The 17314-nt window shown below is 50.8% G+C and overlaps 19 non-coding genes across 19 annotated transcripts; all 19 read left to right on the forward strand.

Moving 5' to 3' along the window:
• Nucleotides 1-94: 94 nt before the first annotated feature.
• On the forward strand, nucleotides 95-167 carry Trnaa-agc. The gene has a single exon. It is a non-coding gene; the product is annotated as a tRNA-Ala (tRNA).
• A 1013-nt stretch (nucleotides 168-1180) lies between these two features.
• Trnaa-ugc lies at nucleotides 1181-1253 on the forward strand. Its single transcript has one exon. It is a non-coding gene; the product is annotated as a tRNA-Ala (tRNA).
• A 416-nt stretch (nucleotides 1254-1669) lies between these two features.
• On the forward strand, nucleotides 1670-1742 carry Trnaa-agc. The gene has a single exon. It is a non-coding gene; the product is annotated as a tRNA-Ala (tRNA).
• Nucleotides 1743-2754: 1012 nt separating this feature from the next.
• On the forward strand, nucleotides 2755-2827 carry Trnaa-ugc. The gene has a single exon. It is a non-coding gene; the product is annotated as a tRNA-Ala (tRNA).
• A 416-nt stretch (nucleotides 2828-3243) lies between these two features.
• Nucleotides 3244-3316, forward strand: Trnaa-agc. Its single transcript has one exon. It is a non-coding gene; the product is annotated as a tRNA-Ala (tRNA).
• Nucleotides 3317-4327: 1011 nt separating this feature from the next.
• Nucleotides 4328-4400, forward strand: Trnaa-ugc. The gene has a single exon. It is a non-coding gene; the product is annotated as a tRNA-Ala (tRNA).
• Nucleotides 4401-4816: 416 nt separating this feature from the next.
• On the forward strand, nucleotides 4817-4889 carry Trnaa-agc. The gene has a single exon. It is a non-coding gene; the product is annotated as a tRNA-Ala (tRNA).
• A 1012-nt stretch (nucleotides 4890-5901) lies between these two features.
• On the forward strand, nucleotides 5902-5974 carry Trnaa-ugc. The gene has a single exon. It is a non-coding gene; the product is annotated as a tRNA-Ala (tRNA).
• A 416-nt stretch (nucleotides 5975-6390) lies between these two features.
• Trnaa-agc lies at nucleotides 6391-6463 on the forward strand. Its single transcript has one exon. It is a non-coding gene; the product is annotated as a tRNA-Ala (tRNA).
• A 1012-nt stretch (nucleotides 6464-7475) lies between these two features.
• Trnaa-ugc lies at nucleotides 7476-7548 on the forward strand. Its single transcript has one exon. It is a non-coding gene; the product is annotated as a tRNA-Ala (tRNA).
• Nucleotides 7549-7964: 416 nt separating this feature from the next.
• Trnaa-agc lies at nucleotides 7965-8037 on the forward strand. Its single transcript has one exon. It is a non-coding gene; the product is annotated as a tRNA-Ala (tRNA).
• A 1012-nt stretch (nucleotides 8038-9049) lies between these two features.
• Trnaa-ugc lies at nucleotides 9050-9122 on the forward strand. Its single transcript has one exon. It is a non-coding gene; the product is annotated as a tRNA-Ala (tRNA).
• Nucleotides 9123-9538: 416 nt separating this feature from the next.
• On the forward strand, nucleotides 9539-9611 carry Trnaa-agc. The gene has a single exon. It is a non-coding gene; the product is annotated as a tRNA-Ala (tRNA).
• A 1012-nt stretch (nucleotides 9612-10623) lies between these two features.
• Trnaa-ugc lies at nucleotides 10624-10696 on the forward strand. The gene has a single exon. It is a non-coding gene; the product is annotated as a tRNA-Ala (tRNA).
• A 416-nt stretch (nucleotides 10697-11112) lies between these two features.
• On the forward strand, nucleotides 11113-11185 carry Trnaa-agc. The gene has a single exon. It is a non-coding gene; the product is annotated as a tRNA-Ala (tRNA).
• A 1012-nt stretch (nucleotides 11186-12197) lies between these two features.
• Nucleotides 12198-12270, forward strand: Trnaa-ugc. The gene has a single exon. It is a non-coding gene; the product is annotated as a tRNA-Ala (tRNA).
• Nucleotides 12271-12686: 416 nt separating this feature from the next.
• Nucleotides 12687-12759, forward strand: Trnaa-agc. Its single transcript has one exon. It is a non-coding gene; the product is annotated as a tRNA-Ala (tRNA).
• A 1012-nt stretch (nucleotides 12760-13771) lies between these two features.
• Nucleotides 13772-13844, forward strand: Trnaa-ugc. The gene has a single exon. It is a non-coding gene; the product is annotated as a tRNA-Ala (tRNA).
• A 416-nt stretch (nucleotides 13845-14260) lies between these two features.
• Trnaa-agc lies at nucleotides 14261-14333 on the forward strand. The gene has a single exon. It is a non-coding gene; the product is annotated as a tRNA-Ala (tRNA).
• Nucleotides 14334-17314: the final 2981 nt, after the last annotated feature.

Here is a 17314-nt window from a genome sequence, read left to right on the forward strand (position 1 = left end):
ACGGACACATTGAGAGTAGTGTTTGTCAGCGGAATAATGGGAGTGCAAGGGTCTGTGTCATTGATATGGCTGTATGTAGCGCAGTTCGTCAGCAGGGGGCGTAGCTCAGATGGTAGAGCGCTCGCTTAGCATGCGAGAGGTACTGGGATCGATACCCAGCGCCTCCAGAATTTTTAACACACCAACATGCGCACACTGCCATGCAAGTGGAATAATACACAGCCAGAAAATGTGTCAAGGCAGATACGAGCCAACGATTAGCAGCCACAATTGGCAAGCGTGCTGTAATGCGCACGAAGCACCCTCCTCCCACCACTACACTTAATTTAGAAACAGTACAAGTGTTCCCATAAGATTCTCAAACCTATGTCGCAAAGATCAGCCTTGCGCCGAATTCACAAAAATCCCACTGCACATTCCAATTCTTGACGTGCAGTCGGCTGCTACTGGTGTTGCTAGTTGTGACTGCTGATGACAGATGCCGTAGCAATCAATTCATGGAGTGAGTTGTATGTTTTGCGATACTCTGTCTCTGACAAGCAAGCAGAGGTGACATAGGCGCGAACACAGGAAGCTTGCAGCCCCTCGCTGCCTGCAGACACCGAACAGCCACAGTAGGAGGGCGGCCTAAGTCGTAGGCAAAATGTGCTCATTCGCTTGTGTGCGACGTCAAGCTCTAAATAAGGCTGTCACTAGCGTGAGCGTTGGCGTGAGCGTCGTGTAAAGTCGAAAAGTCGTCTGCGTGGGTGAGTGCCATGTTTGGGGAGCGTTTCGTAGTTTGCGCAGTGCAATGGAGACGCGGAAAGTTGTTGTGGCCCAGTCTTTTGCAGTTGGACGACAAGAGTGGTACACAGTAGTAAAGTGCGAAGCAGTGAGTTGGCATGAACAGTCGAGTGCACAATGGGTCTTCAGATGTGCTTGTTACCTCAGGTGCTGTGTGATTGTCGACATGGAGTGAAAACGGAGCAACTTGTGACTGTCCCTTCAATTTAAGACGTTAAAAACGGACGGAATTTGCAGTCGTAATACCAGAGCATCGAAACTACTTGGAACTCTTGCGTATGTGAACGTGTCCGCGCCTTTGTACTCTGGTCCCTTCACCCCTGCAAACCAACCAACCATCGCGTCCGTGCACATAAGAGTAGCAAAGAACGGAGATCAGCGCAGCTTGCTTGTGCTTGGGGGCGTAGCTCAGTTGGTAGAGCGTTCGCTTTGCATGTGAAAGGTCCCGGGTTCAAGCCCCGGCGCCTCCATGTTTTGTGGTCAGTGCGTGGTAAGTGTTGGTCGCGGCGAGCCTAAAGGCACGCAAGATGTTGCAAAGCCAGCGTCACAGACTCGTATACTGACGTAAGGAGAGCAAGACGTAAATGTGAGGACCGGCTGTTGTCGAGGTGTCATCGAGTGCAAATCTGCCTTAGGTATAACGGCCTAACCTCAATGAAGTCTAGAGAGTGGACAACACGTTCGTCTACCTCAGAGCGTTGGCCGAACGCTATTTTCGACGTCGTGCGTGCCACTTTGATTTTGGCCAACTACGATTCGATACAGAATGCAGGAAACCTGAAAGACACCCTCACGGACACATTGAGAGTAGTGTTTGTCAGCGGAATAATGGGAGTGCAAGGGTCTGTGTCATTGATATGGCTGTATGTAGCGCAGTTCGTCAGCAGGGGGCGTAGCTCAGATGGTAGAGCGCTCGCTTAGCATGCGAGAGGTACTGGGATCGATACCCAGCGCCTCCAGAATTTTTAACACACCAACATGCGCACACTGCCATGCAAGTGGAATAATACACAGCCAGAAAATGTGTCAAGGCAGATACGAGCCAACGATTAGCAGCCACAATTGGCAAGCGTGCTGTAATGCGCACGAAGCACCCTCCTCCCACCACTACACTTAATTTAGAAACAGTACAAGTGTTCCCATAAGATTCTCAAACCTATGTCGCAAAGATCAGCCTTGCGCCGAATTCACAAAAATCCCACTGCACATTCCAATTCTTGACGTGCAGTCGGCTGCTACTGGTGTTGCTAGTTGTGACTGCTGATGACAGATGCCGTAGCAATCAATTCATGGAGTGAGTTGTATGTTTTGCGATACTCTGTCTCTGACAAGCAAGCAGAGGTGACATAGGCGCGAACACAGGAAGCTTGCAGCCCCTCGCTGCCTGCAGACACCGAACAGCCACAGTAGGAGGGCGGCCTAAGTCGTAGGCAAAATGTGCTCATTCGCTTGTGTGCGACGTCAAGCTCTAAATAAGGCTGTCACTAGCGTGAGCGTTGCGTGAGCGTCGTGTAAAGTCGAAAAGTCGTCTGCGTGGGTGAGTGCCATGTTTGGGGAGCGTTTCGTAGTTTGCGCAGTGCAATGGAGACGCGGAAAGTTGTTGTGGCCCAGTCTTTTGCAGTTGGACGACAAGAGTGGTACACAGTAGTAAAGTGCGAAGCAGTGAGTTGGCATGAACAGTCGAGTGCACAATGGGTCTTCAGATGTGCTTGTTACCTCAGGTGCTGTGTGATTGTCGACATGGAGTGAAAACGGAGCAACTTGTGACTGTCCCTTCAATTTAAGACGTTAAAAACGGACGGAATTTGCAGTCGTAATACCAGAGCATCGAAACTACTTGGAACTCTTGCGTATGTGAACGTGTCCGCGCCTTTGTACTCTGGTCCCTTCACCCCTGCAAACCAACCAACCATCGCGTCCGTGCACATAAGAGTAGCAAAGAACGGAGATCAGCGCAGCTTGCTTGTGCTTGGGGGCGTAGCTCAGTTGGTAGAGCGTTCGCTTTGCATGTGAAAGGTCCCGGGTTCAAGCCCCGGCGCCTCCATGTTTTGTGGTCAGTGCGTGGTAAGTGTTGGTCGCGGCGAGCCTAAAGGCACGCAAGATGTTGCAAAGCCAGCGTCACAGACTCGTATACTGACGTAAGGAGAGCAAGACGTAAATGTGAGGACCGGCTGTTGTCGAGGTGTCATCGAGTGCAAATCTGCCTTAGGTATAACGGCCTAACCTCAATGAAGTCTAGAGAGTGGACAACACGTTCGTCTACCTCAGAGCGTTGGCCGAACGCTATTTTCGACGTCGTGCGTGCCACTTTGATTTTGGCCAACTACGATTCGATACAGAATGCAGGAAACCTGAAAGACACCCTCACGGACACATTGAGAGTAGTGTTTGTCAGCGGAATAATGGGAGTGCAAGGGTCTGTGTCATTGATATGGCTGTATGTAGCGCAGTTCGTCAGCAGGGGGCGTAGCTCAGATGGTAGAGCGCTCGCTTAGCATGCGAGAGGTACTGGGATCGATACCCAGCGCCTCCAGAATTTTTAACACACCAACATGCGCACACTGCCATGCAAGTGGAATAATACACAGCCAGAAAATGTGTCAAGGCAGATACGAGCCAACGATTAGCAGCCACAATTGGCAAGCGTGCTGTAATGCGCACGAAGCACCCTCCTCCCACCACTACACTTAATTTAGAAACAGTACAAGTGTTCCCATAAGATTCTCAAACCTATGTCGCAAAGATCAGCCTTGCGCCGAATTCACAAAAATCCACTGCACATTCCAATTCTTGACGTGCAGTCGGCTGCTACTGGTGTTGCTAGTTGTGACTGCTGATGACAGATGCCGTAGCAATCAATTCATGGAGTGAGTTGTATGTTTTGCGATACTCTGTCTCTGACAAGCAAGCAGAGGTGACATAGGCGCGAACACAGGAAGCTTGCAGCCCCTCGCTGCCTGCAGACACCGAACAGCCACAGTAGGAGGGCGGCCTAAGTCGTAGGCAAAATGTGCTCATTCGCTTGTGTGCGACGTCAAGCTCTAAATAAGGCTGTCACTAGCGTGAGCGTTGCGTGAGCGTCGTGTAAAGTCGAAAAGTCGTCTGCGTGGGTGAGTGCCATGTTTGGGGAGCGTTTCGTAGTTTGCGCAGTGCAATGGAGACGCGGAAAGTTGTTGTGGCCCAGTCTTTTGCAGTTGGACGACAAGAGTGGTACACAGTAGTAAAGTGCGAAGCAGTGAGTTGGCATGAACAGTCGAGTGCACAATGGGTCTTCAGATGTGCTTGTTACCTCAGGTGCTGTGTGATTGTCGACATGGAGTGAAAACGGAGCAACTTGTGACTGTCCCTTCAATTTAAGACGTTAAAAACGGACGGAATTTGCAGTCGTAATACCAGAGCATCGAAACTACTTGGAACTCTTGCGTATGTGAACGTGTCCGCGCCTTTGTACTCTGGTCCCTTCACCCCTGCAAACCAACCAACCATCGCGTCCGTGCACATAAGAGTAGCAAAGAACGGAGATCAGCGCAGCTTGCTTGTGCTTGGGGGCGTAGCTAAGTTGGTAGAGCGTTCGCTTTGCATGTGAAAGGTCCCGGGTTCAAGCCCCGGCGCCTCCATGTTTTGTGGTCAGTGCGTGGTAAGTGTTGGTCGCGGCGAGCCTAAAGGCACGCAAGATGTTGCAAAGCCAGCGTCACAGACTCGTATACTGACGTAAGGAGAGCAAGACGTAAATGTGAGGACCGGCTGTTGTCGAGGTGTCATCGAGTGCAAATCTGCCTTAGGTATAACGGCCTAACCTCAATGAAGTCTAGAGAGTGGACAACACGTTCGTCTACCTCAGAGCGTTGGCCGAACGCTATTTTCGACGTCGTGCGTGCCACTTTGATTTTGGCCAACTACGATTCGATACAGAATGCAGGAAACCTGAAAGACACCCTCACGGACACATTGAGAGTAGTGTTTGTCAGCGGAATAATGGGAGTGCAAGGGTCTGTGTCATTGATATGGCTGTATGTAGCGCAGTTCGTCAGCAGGGGGCGTAGCTCAGATGGTAGAGCGCTCGCTTAGCATGCGAGAGGTACTGGGATCGATACCCAGCGCCTCCAGAATTTTTAACACACCAACATGCGCACACTGCCATGCAAGTGGAATAATACACAGCCAGAAAATGTGTCAAGGCAGATACGAGCCAACGATTAGCAGCCACAATTGGCAAGCGTGCTGTAATGCGCACGAAGCACCCTCCTCCCACCACTACACTTAATTTAGAAACAGTACAAGTGTTCCCATAAGATTCTCAAACCTATGTCGCAAAGATCAGCCTTGCGCCGAATTCACAAAAATCCCACTGCACATTCCAATTCTTGACGTGCAGTCGGCTGCTACTGGTGTTGCTAGTTGTGACTGCTGATGACAGATGCCGTAGCAATCAATTCATGGAGTGAGTTGTATGTTTTGCGATACTCTGTCTCTGACAAGCAAGCAGAGGTGACATAGGCGCGAACACAGGAAGCTTGCAGCCCCTCGCTGCCTGCAGACACCGAACAGCCACAGTAGGAGGGCGGCCTAAGTCGTAGGCAAAATGTGCTCATTCGCTTGTGTGCGACGTCAAGCTCTAAATAAGGCTGTCACTAGCGTGAGCGTTGCGTGAGCGTCGTGTAAAGTCGAAAAGTCGTCTGCGTGGGTGAGTGCCATGTTTGGGGAGCGTTTCGTAGTTTGCGCAGTGCAATGGAGACGCGGAAAGTTGTTGTGGCCCAGTCTTTTGCAGTTGGACGACAAGAGTGGTACACAGTAGTAAAGTGCGAAGCAGTGAGTTGGCATGAACAGTCGAGTGCACAATGGGTCTTCAGATGTGCTTGTTACCTCAGGTGCTGTGTGATTGTCGACATGGAGTGAAAACGGAGCAACTTGTGACTGTCCCTTCAATTTAAGACGTTAAAAACGGACGGAATTTGCAGTCGTAATACCAGAGCATCGAAACTACTTGGAACTCTTGCGTATGTGAACGTGTCCGCGCCTTTGTACTCTGGTCCCTTCACCCCTGCAAACCAACCAACCATCGCGTCCGTGCACATAAGAGTAGCAAAGAACGGAGATCAGCGCAGCTTGCTTGTGCTTGGGGGCGTAGCTCAGTTGGTAGAGCGTTCGCTTTGCATGTGAAAGGTCCCGGGTTCAAGCCCCGGCGCCTCCATGTTTTGTGGTCAGTGCGTGGTAAGTGTTGGTCGCGGCGAGCCTAAAGGCACGCAAGATGTTGCAAAGCCAGCGTCACAGACTCGTATACTGACGTAAGGAGAGCAAGACGTAAATGTGAGGACCGGCTGTTGTCGAGGTGTCATCGAGTGCAAATCTGCCTTAGGTATAACGGCCTAACCTCAATGAAGTCTAGAGAGTGGACAACACGTTCGTCTACCTCAGAGCGTTGGCCGAACGCTATTTTCGACGTCGTGCGTGCCACTTTGATTTTGGCCAACTACGATTCGATACAGAATGCAGGAAACCTGAAAGACACCCTCACGGACACATTGAGAGTAGTGTTTGTCAGCGGAATAATGGGAGTGCAAGGGTCTGTGTCATTGATATGGCTGTATGTAGCGCAGTTCGTCAGCAGGGGGCGTAGCTCAGATGGTAGAGCGCTCGCTTAGCATGCGAGAGGTACTGGGATCGATACCCAGCGCCTCCAGAATTTTTAACACACCAACATGCGCACACTGCCATGCAAGTGGAATAATACACAGCCAGAAAATGTGTCAAGGCAGATACGAGCCAACGATTAGCAGCCACAATTGGCAAGCGTGCTGTAATGCGCACGAAGCACCCTCCTCCCACCACTACACTTAATTTAGAAACAGTACAAGTGTTCCCATAAGATTCTCAAACCTATGTCGCAAAGATCAGCCTTGCGCCGAATTCACAAAAATCCCACTGCACATTCCAATTCTTGACGTGCAGTCGGCTGCTACTGGTGTTGCTAGTTGTGACTGCTGATGACAGATGCCGTAGCAATCAATTCATGGAGTGAGTTGTATGTTTTGCGATACTCTGTCTCTGACAAGCAAGCAGAGGTGACATAGGCGCGAACACAGGAAGCTTGCAGCCCCTCGCTGCCTGCAGACACCGAACAGCCACAGTAGGAGGGCGGCCTAAGTCGTAGGCAAAATGTGCTCATTCGCTTGTGTGCGACGTCAAGCTCTAAATAAGGCTGTCACTAGCGTGAGCGTTGCGTGAGCGTCGTGTAAAGTCGAAAAGTCGTCTGCGTGGGTGAGTGCCATGTTTGGGGAGCGTTTCGTAGTTTGCGCAGTGCAATGGAGACGCGGAAAGTTGTTGTGGCCCAGTCTTTTGCAGTTGGACGACAAGAGTGGTACACAGTAGTAAAGTGCGAAGCAGTGAGTTGGCATGAACAGTCGAGTGCACAATGGGTCTTCAGATGTGCTTGTTACCTCAGGTGCTGTGTGATTGTCGACATGGAGTGAAAACGGAGCAACTTGTGACTGTCCCTTCAATTTAAGACGTTAAAAACGGACGGAATTTGCAGTCGTAATACCAGAGCATCGAAACTACTTGGAACTCTTGCGTATGTGAACGTGTCCGCGCCTTTGTACTCTGGTCCCTTCACCCCTGCAAACCAACCAACCATCGCGTCCGTGCACATAAGAGTAGCAAAGAACGGAGATCAGCGCAGCTTGCTTGTGCTTGGGGGCGTAGCTAAGTTGTTAGAGCGTTCGCTTTGCATGTGAAAGGTCCCGGGTTCAAGCCCCGGCGCCTCCATGTTTTGTGGTCAGTGCGTGGTAAGTGTTGGTCGCGGCGAGCCTAAAGGCACGCAAGATGTTGCAAAGCCAGCGTCACAGACTCGTATACTGACGTAAGGAGAGCAAGACGTAAATGTGAGGACCGGCTGTTGTCGAGGTGTCATCGAGTGCAAATCTGCCTTAGGTATAACGGCCTAACCTCAATGAAGTCTAGAGAGTGGACAACACGTTCGTCTACCTCAGAGCGTTGGCCGAACGCTATTTTCGACGTCGTGCGTGCCACTTTGATTTTGGCCAACTACGATTCGATACAGAATGCAGGAAACCTGAAAGACACCCTCACGGACACATTGAGAGTAGTGTTTGTCAGCGGAATAATGGGAGTGCAAGGGTCTGTGTCATTGATATGGCTGTATGTAGCGCAGTTCGTCAGCAGGGGGCGTAGCTCAGATGGTAGAGCGCTCGCTTAGCATGCGAGAGGTACTGGGATCGATACCCAGCGCCTCCAGAATTTTTAACACACCAACATGCGCACACTGCCATGCAAGTGGAATAATACACAGCCAGAAAATGTGTCAAGGCAGATACGAGCCAACGATTAGCAGCCACAATTGGCAAGCGTGCTGTAATGCGCACGAAGCACCCTCCTCCCACCACTACACTTAATTTAGAAACAGTACAAGTGTTCCCATAAGATTCTCAAACCTATGTCGCAAAGATCAGCCTTGCGCCGAATTCACAAAAATCCCACTGCACATTCCAATTCTTGACGTGCAGTCGGCTGCTACTGGTGTTGCTAGTTGTGACTGCTGATGACAGATGCCGTAGCAATCAATTCATGGAGTGAGTTGTATGTTTTGCGATACTCTGTCTCTGACAAGCAAGCAGAGGTGACATAGGCGCGAACACAGGAAGCTTGCAGCCCCTCGCTGCCTGCAGACACCGAACAGCCACAGTAGGAGGGCGGCCTAAGTCGTAGGCAAAATGTGCTCATTCGCTTGTGTGCGACGTCAAGCTCTAAATAAGGCTGTCACTAGCGTGAGCGTTGCGTGAGCGTCGTGTAAAGTCGAAAAGTCGTCTGCGTGGGTGAGTGCCATGTTTGGGGAGCGTTTCGTAGTTTGCGCAGTGCAATGGAGACGCGGAAAGTTGTTGTGGCCCAGTCTTTTGCAGTTGGACGACAAGAGTGGTACACAGTAGTAAAGTGCGAAGCAGTGAGTTGGCATGAACAGTCGAGTGCACAATGGGTCTTCAGATGTGCTTGTTACCTCAGGTGCTGTGTGATTGTCGACATGGAGTGAAAACGGAGCAACTTGTGACTGTCCCTTCAATTTAAGACGTTAAAAACGGACGGAATTTGCAGTCGTAATACCAGAGCATCGAAACTACTTGGAACTCTTGCGTATGTGAACGTGTCCGCGCCTTTGTACTCTGGTCCCTTCACCCCTGCAAACCAACCAACCATCGCGTCCGTGCACATAAGAGTAGCAAAGAACGGAGATCAGCGCAGCTTGCTTGTGCTTGGGGGCGTAGCTCAGTTGGTAGAGCGTTCGCTTTGCATGTGAAAGGTCCCGGGTTCAAGCCCCGGCGCCTCCATGTTTTGTGGTCAGTGCGTGGTAAGTGTTGGTCGCGGCGAGCCTAAAGGCACGCAAGATGTTGCAAAGCCAGCGTCACAGACTCGTATACTGACGTAAGGAGAGCAAGACGTAAATGTGAGGACCGGCTGTTGTCGAGGTGTCATCGAGTGCAAATCTGCCTTAGGTATAACGGCCTAACCTCAATGAAGTCTAGAGAGTGGACAACACGTTCGTCTACCTCAGAGCGTTGGCCGAACGCTATTTTCGACGTCGTGCGTGCCACTTTGATTTTGGCCAACTACGATTCGATACAGAATGCAGGAAACCTGAAAGACACCCTCACGGACACATTGAGAGTAGTGTTTGTCAGCGGAATAATGGGAGTGCAAGGGTCTGTGTCATTGATATGGCTGTATGTAGCGCAGTTCGTCAGCAGGGGGCGTAGCTCAGATGGTAGAGCGCTCGCTTAGCATGCGAGAGGTACTGGGATCGATACCCAGCGCCTCCAGAATTTTTAACACACCAACATGCGCACACTGCCATGCAAGTGGAATAATACACAGCCAGAAAATGTGTCAAGGCAGATACGAGCCAACGATTAGCAGCCACAATTGGCAAGCGTGCTGTAATGCGCACGAAGCACCCTCCTCCCACCACTACACTTAATTTAGAAACAGTACAAGTGTTCCCATAAGATTCTCAAACCTATGTCGCAAAGATCAGCCTTGCGCCGAATTCACAAAAATCCCACTGCACATTCCAATTCTTGACGTGCAGTCGGCTGCTACTGGTGTTGCTAGTTGTGACTGCTGATGACAGATGCCGTAGCAATCAATTCATGGAGTGAGTTGTATGTTTTGCGATACTCTGTCTCTGACAAGCAAGCAGAGGTGACATAGGCGCGAACACAGGAAGCTTGCAGCCCCTCGCTGCCTGCAGACACCGAACAGCCACAGTAGGAGGGCGGCCTAAGTCGTAGGCAAAATGTGCTCATTCGCTTGTGTGCGACGTCAAGCTCTAAATAAGGCTGTCACTAGCGTGAGCGTTGCGTGAGCGTCGTGTAAAGTCGAAAAGTCGTCTGCGTGGGTGAGTGCCATGTTTGGGGAGCGTTTCGTAGTTTGCGCAGTGCAATGGAGACGCGGAAAGTTGTTGTGGCCCAGTCTTTTGCAGTTGGACGACAAGAGTGGTACACAGTAGTAAAGTGCGAAGCAGTGAGTTGGCATGAACAGTCGAGTGCACAATGGGTCTTCAGATGTGCTTGTTACCTCAGGTGCTGTGTGATTGTCGACATGGAGTGAAAACGGAGCAACTTGTGACTGTCCCTTCAATTTAAGACGTTAAAAACGGACGGAATTTGCAGTCGTAATACCAGAGCATCGAAACTACTTGGAACTCTTGCGTATGTGAACGTGTCCGCGCCTTTGTACTCTGGTCCCTTCACCCCTGCAAACCAACCAACCATCGCGTCCGTGCACATAAGAGTAGCAAAGAACGGAGATCAGCGCAGCTTGCTTGTGCTTGGGGGCGTAGCTCAGTTGGTAGAGCGTTCGCTTTGCATGTGAAAGGTCCCGGGTTCAAGCCCCGGCGCCTCCATGTTTTGTGGTCAGTGCGTGGTAAGTGTTGGTCGCGGCGAGCCTAAAGGCACGCAAGATGTTGCAAAGCCAGCGTCACAGACTCGTATACTGACGTAAGGAGAGCAAGACGTAAATGTGAGGACCGGCTGTTGTCGAGGTGTCATCGAGTGCAAATCTGCCTTAGGTATAACGGCCTAACCTCAATGAAGTCTAGAGAGTGGACAACACGTTCGTCTACCTCAGAGCGTTGGCCGAACGCTATTTTCGACGTCGTGCGTGCCACTTTGATTTTGGCCAACTACGATTCGATACAGAATGCAGGAAACCTGAAAGACACCCTCACGGACACATTGAGAGTAGTGTTTGTCAGCGGAATAATGGGAGTGCAAGGGTCTGTGTCATTGATATGGCTGTATGTAGCGCAGTTCGTCAGCAGGGGGCGTAGCTCAGATGGTAGAGCGCTCGCTTAGCATGCGAGAGGTACTGGGATCGATACCCAGCGCCTCCAGAATTTTTAACACACCAACATGCGCACACTGCCATGCAAGTGGAATAATACACAGCCAGAAAATGTGTCAAGGCAGATACGAGCCAACGATTAGCAGCCACAATTGGCAAGCGTGCTGTAATGCGCACGAAGCACCCTCCTCCCACCACTACACTTAATTTAGAAACAGTACAAGTGTTCCCATAAGATTCTCAAACCTATGTCGCAAAGATCAGCCTTGCGCCGAATTCACAAAAATCCCACTGCACATTCCAATTCTTGACGTGCAGTCGGCTGCTACTGGTGTTGCTAGTTGTGACTGCTGATGACAGATGCCGTAGCAATCAATTCATGGAGTGAGTTGTATGTTTTGCGATACTCTGTCTCTGACAAGCAAGCAGAGGTGACATAGGCGCGAACACAGGAAGCTTGCAGCCCCTCGCTGCCTGCAGACACCGAACAGCCACAGTAGGAGGGCGGCCTAAGTCGTAGGCAAAATGTGCTCATTCGCTTGTGTGCGACGTCAAGCTCTAAATAAGGCTGTCACTAGCGTGAGCGTTGCGTGAGCGTCGTGTAAAGTCGAAAAGTCGTCTGCGTGGGTGAGTGCCATGTTTGGGGAGCGTTTCGTAGTTTGCGCAGTGCAATGGAGACGCGGAAAGTTGTTGTGGCCCAGTCTTTTGCAGTTGGACGACAAGAGTGGTACACAGTAGTAAAGTGCGAAGCAGTGAGTTGGCATGAACAGTCGAGTGCACAATGGGTCTTCAGATGTGCTTGTTACCTCAGGTGCTGTGTGATTGTCGACATGGAGTGAAAACGGAGCAACTTGTGACTGTCCCTTCAATTTAAGACGTTAAAAACGGACGGAATTTGCAGTCGTAATACCAGAGCATCGAAACTACTTGGAACTCTTGCGTATGTGAACGTGTCCGCGCCTTTGTACTCTGGTCCCTTCACCCCTGCAAACCAACCAACCATCGCGTCCGTGCACATAAGAGTAGCAAAGAACGGAGATCAGCGCAGCTTGCTTGTGCTTGGGGGCGTAGCTCAGTTGGTAGAGCGTTCGCTTTGCATGTGAAAGGTCCCGGGTTCAAGCCCCGGCGCCTCCATGTTTTGTGGTCAGTGCGTGGTAAGTGTTGGTCGCGGCGAGCCTAAAGGCACGCAAGATGTTGCAAAGCCAGCGTCACAGACTCGTATACTGACGTAAGGAGAGCAAGACGTAAATGTGAGGACCGGCTGTTGTCGAGGTGTCATCGAGTGCAAATCTGCCTTAGGTATAACGGCCTAACCTCAATGAAGTCTAGAGAGTGGACAACACGTTCGTCTACCTCAGAGCGTTGGCCGAACGCTATTTTCGACGTCGTGCGTGCCACTTTGATTTTGGCCAACTACGATTCGATACAGAATGCAGGAAACCTGAAAGACACCCTCACGGACACATTGAGAGTAGTGTTTGTCAGCGGAATAATGGGAGTGCAAGGGTCTGTGTCATTGATATGGCTGTATGTAGCGCAGTTCGTCAGCAGGGGGCGTAGCTCAGATGGTAGAGCGCTCGCTTAGCATGCGAGAGGTACTGGGATCGATACCCAGCGCCTCCAGAATTTTTAACACACCAACATGCGCACACTGCCATGCAAGTGGAATAATACACAGCCAGAAAATGTGTCAAGGCAGATACGAGCCAACGATTAGCAGCCACAATTGGCAAGCGTGCTGTAATGCGCACGAAGCACCCTCCTCCCACCACTACACTTAATTTAGAAACAGTACAAGTGTTCCCATAAGATTCTCAAACCTATGTCGCAAAGATCAGCCTTGCGCCGAATTCACAAAAATCCCACTGCACATTCCAATTCTTGACGTGCAGTCGGCTGCTACTGGTGTTGCTAGTTGTGACTGCTGATGACAGATGCCGTAGCAATCAATTCATGGAGTGAGTTGTATGTTTTGCGATACTCTGTCTCTGACAAGCAAGCAGAGGTGACATAGGCGCGAACACAGGAAGCTTGCAGCCCCTCGCTGCCTGCAGACACCGAACAGCCACAGTAGGAGGGCGGCCTAAGTCGTAGGCAAAATGTGCTCATTCGCTTGTGTGCGACGTCAAGCTCTAAATAAGGCTGTCACTAGCGTGAGCGTTGCGTGAGCGTCGTGTAAAGTCGAAAAGTCGTCTGCGTGGGTGAGTGCCATGTTTGGGGAGCGTTTCGTAGTTTGCGCAGTGCAATGGAGACGCGGAAAGTTGTTGTGGCCCAGTCTTTTGCAGTTGGACGACAAGAGTGGTACACAGTAGTAAAGTGCGAAGCAGTGAGTTGGCATGAACAGTCGAGTGCACAATGGGTCTTCAGATGTGCTTGTTACCTCAGGTGCTGTGTGATTGTCGACATGGAGTGAAAACGGAGCAACTTGTGACTGTCCCTTCAATTTAAGACGTTAAAAACGGACGGAATTTGCAGTCGTAATACCAGAGCATCGAAACTACTTGGAACTCTTGCGTATGTGAACGTGTCCGCGCCTTTGTACTCTGGTCCCTTCACCCCTGCAAACCAACCAACCATCGCGTCCGTGCACATAAGAGTAGCAAAGAACGGAGATCAGCGCAGCTTGCTTGTGCTTGGGGGCGTAGCTCAGTTGGTAGAGCGTTCGCTTTGCATGTGAAAGGTCCCGGGTTCAAGCCCCGGCGCCTCCATGTTTTGTGGTCAGTGCGTGGTAAGTGTTGGTCGCGGCGAGCCTAAAGGCACGCAAGATGTTGCAAAGCCAGCGTCACAGACTCGTATACTGACGTAAGGAGAGCAAGACGTAAATGTGAGGACCGGCTGTTGTCGAGGTGTCATCGAGTGCAAATCTGCCTTAGGTATAACGGCCTAACCTCAATGAAGTCTAGAGAGTGGACAACACGTTCGTCTACCTCAGAGCGTTGGCCGAACGCTATTTTCGACGTCGTGCGTGCCACTTTGATTTTGGCCAACTACGATTCGATACAGAATGCAGGAAACCTGAAAGACACCCTCACGGACACATTGAGAGTAGTGTTTGTCAGCGGAATAATGGGAGTGCAAGGGTCTGTGTCATTGATATGGCTGTATGTAGCGCAGTTCGTCAGCAGGGGGCGTAGCTCAGATGGTAGAGCGCTCGCTTAGCATGCGAGAGGTACTGGGATCGATACCCAGCGCCTCCAGAATTTTTAACACACCAACATGCGCACACTGCCATGCAAGTGGAATAATACACAGCCAGAAAATGTGTCAAGGCAGATACGAGCCAACGATTAGCAGCCACAATTGGCAAGCGTGCTGTAATGCGCACGAAGCACCCTCCTCCCACCACTACACTTAATTTAGAAACAGTACAAGTGTTCCCATAAGATTCTCAAACCTATGTCGCAAAGATCAGCCTTGCGCCGAATTCACAAAAATCCCACTGCACATTCCAATTCTTGACGTGCAGTCGGCTGCTACTGGTGTTGCTAGTTGTGACTGCTGATGACAGATGCCGTAGCAATCAATTCATGGAGTGAGTTGTATGTTTTGCGATACTCTGTCTCTGACAAGCAAGCAGAGGTGACATAGGCGCGAACACAGGAAGCTTGCAGCCCCTCGCTGCCTGCAGACACCGAACAGCCACAGTAGGAGGGCGGCCTAAGTCGTAGGCAAAATGTGCTCATTCGCTTGTGTGCGACGTCAAGCTCTAAATAAGGCTGTCACTAGCGTGAGCGTTGCGTGAGCGTCGTGTAAAGTCGAAAAGTCGTCTGCGTGGGTGAGTGCCATGTTTGGGGAGCGTTTCGTAGTTTGCGCAGTGCAATGGAGACGCGGAAAGTTGTTGTGGCCCAGTCTTTTGCAGTTGGACGACAAGAGTGGTACACAGTAGTAAAGTGCGAAGCAGTGAGTTGGCATGAACAGTCGAGTGCACAATGGGTCTTCAGATGTGCTTGTTACCTCAGGTGCTGTGTGATTGTCGACATGGAGTGAAAACGGAGCAACTTGTGACTGTCCCTTCAATTTAAGACGTTAAAAACGGACGGAATTTGCAGTCGTAATACCAGAGCATCGAAACTACTTGGAACTCTTGCGTATGTGAACGTGTCCGCGCCTTTGTACTCTGGTCCCTTCACCCCTGCAAACCAACCAACCATCGCGTCCGTGCACATAAGAGTAGCAAAGAACGGAGATCAGCGCAGCTTGCTTGTGCTTGGGGGCGTAGCTCAGTTAACGCAGTCGGGCTTCAGCGGCCGTGGCGAGCGGACGCGCGGCGTGTTTACGTCCTCGCTGCTGCTGGCTGTGTTCTGTTTACTGGTGAGTAAACGCTGTTCTAGCGGCCACAATAACGTGTTATTGTGTGACAATGTTTAGAACCGGAACATGAACGACATACCGCGCAGAGACACGTTGAAATTTGTCTTCGATCACACCTATGCCCGACCGAAATCTTTTGAGATCGAATTATGGATTGAGGAAAGTCTGAAACGACCCTTTGACGAAATTATTGGCGTACACCTGTCGATCGTTAGTAGCGTTGTCTACATCAAGTTTAAAACCGCTGATATTTGCGAACAGATCTTGCAGTCGTGTAGTGGTAAGCTGAAGTTTAAGCACCGTGATGGGAACATCGGAGAGGTTAAGGTTTTGCATGCAGGATTTGGTCTTCGAACTCTTCGAATTTTTGAGTTACCATTTGAAGTACCTGCGGCTGAAATCGACGCGGTTCTAAAAAATTATGGTAAAGTTGTTAGCAATGTTGCCGAAAAATGGGCGACGTTTAAGGTTCCTGTCCTGAACGGTGTTCGACAGGTTAAAATGGAACTGCAGAGGCACGTACCATCTTACGTTACTATTTGTGGATACCGGGCGATCGTAATATATGACGGTCAACCGCGTACCTGCTCTGGGTGCGGTGCCACGGATCACGTTCGTGCTCAATGTATCCAACGCAGGGTGACGCAGTTGCCACCAGGAGACACAGTGCCAGCTAATACGATGACTTCGCTACCGCTGACATATGTGGCGGCAGCCCGCACGAACATGGCCAACGTGGGACATTCAGTTGTGGCCCCATTTTCCAACGCCTTGGACGACGACCACGTGACGCCAATGGAAACTTCCACCACAGAGGACATCACTGATGTGACCCCTGAGGTTCCAACGGACACTAACGAGCCAGTGGGTACGACATTGGCCAACCTTTCCTGTGATGTACCTTCCCTAGGAAACATCACTGATTCGGACACTGGCAACAACCAGATGCCTGTCTCAGCGCAAACGGCAGGATTAACTGGTGGGCAAGATAACGTTTCCTCTCCAGAGGTTGACGAACATGGAAGGCGAGGCAATTCGCCGAAGAAACATAAGAAAAGGAGGATAGCCCACAAGAATGTCGAGCAAACTGCTCCAAGTTTGCGTGAGAAAGGTTTGCAGATTGCCCGCGACCTTACCGATGCCCTACATGGAAACTCTGATGAGAAGCGACAGAGTGGCACCAGCGATGTGGCAGACACCACGAAGCCCCAGTCAGAGGTCGGAGACCACGCTCTCACTGAACGGGAAAAGACTACACGACTGGTCCTCAGGGATAGCTCCACACATCTCCGTCTGGCTGAGGCAGCCTCACACACCAGGAGGGACTCAGTTAAGGTTGGCGACTGGGCAGATGACGTAGAAGGCATGTCAGTGGACATTGAACCGACTAAGGTCGGCTCGGCGGAAGGTGCTTCCTCAGCTGTGAGGGATGAAGAGCTCAAAAGGACAGGACCTGCTTCAACAACTCCGATTGGGGACGTTGATTCCTTTTCTGATACTTATTAATGGTTCCCACCGCCGTCTCCCTTCCATACTTGGACTGAGACTTCGCACCACTGGCTGGGAATGCCTCCTCCGTTTCAGGACTACCAGTTAGCCACGTTAAATATCAATAAAATTACCTCGACTCAGAAGCTGTACAGTCTTCGCGACTACCTTTACAGCTGTGACGCGGATATTGTGATGCTGCAGGAAGTGGACGACAACCTTCACCTAGACATTCCTGGCTACGAAGTGGTAAAAAACACCACTCCGGATAGCTCCTGCGGTACGGCTTTCCTAATTAAAGAGGGAGTGACCATCTCTGACGTCGAGCTACTGGAAAACGGGAGAGGCATTTCGTGTCTAATTCACGGTATACGGTTTA

The sequence above is a fragment of the Schistocerca americana genome, unplaced genomic scaffold (genome assembly GCF_021461395.2).
Source record: "Schistocerca americana isolate TAMUIC-IGC-003095 unplaced genomic scaffold, iqSchAmer2.1 HiC_scaffold_872, whole genome shotgun sequence".
NCBI lineage: Eukaryota > Metazoa > Arthropoda > Insecta > Orthoptera > Acrididae > Schistocerca > Schistocerca americana.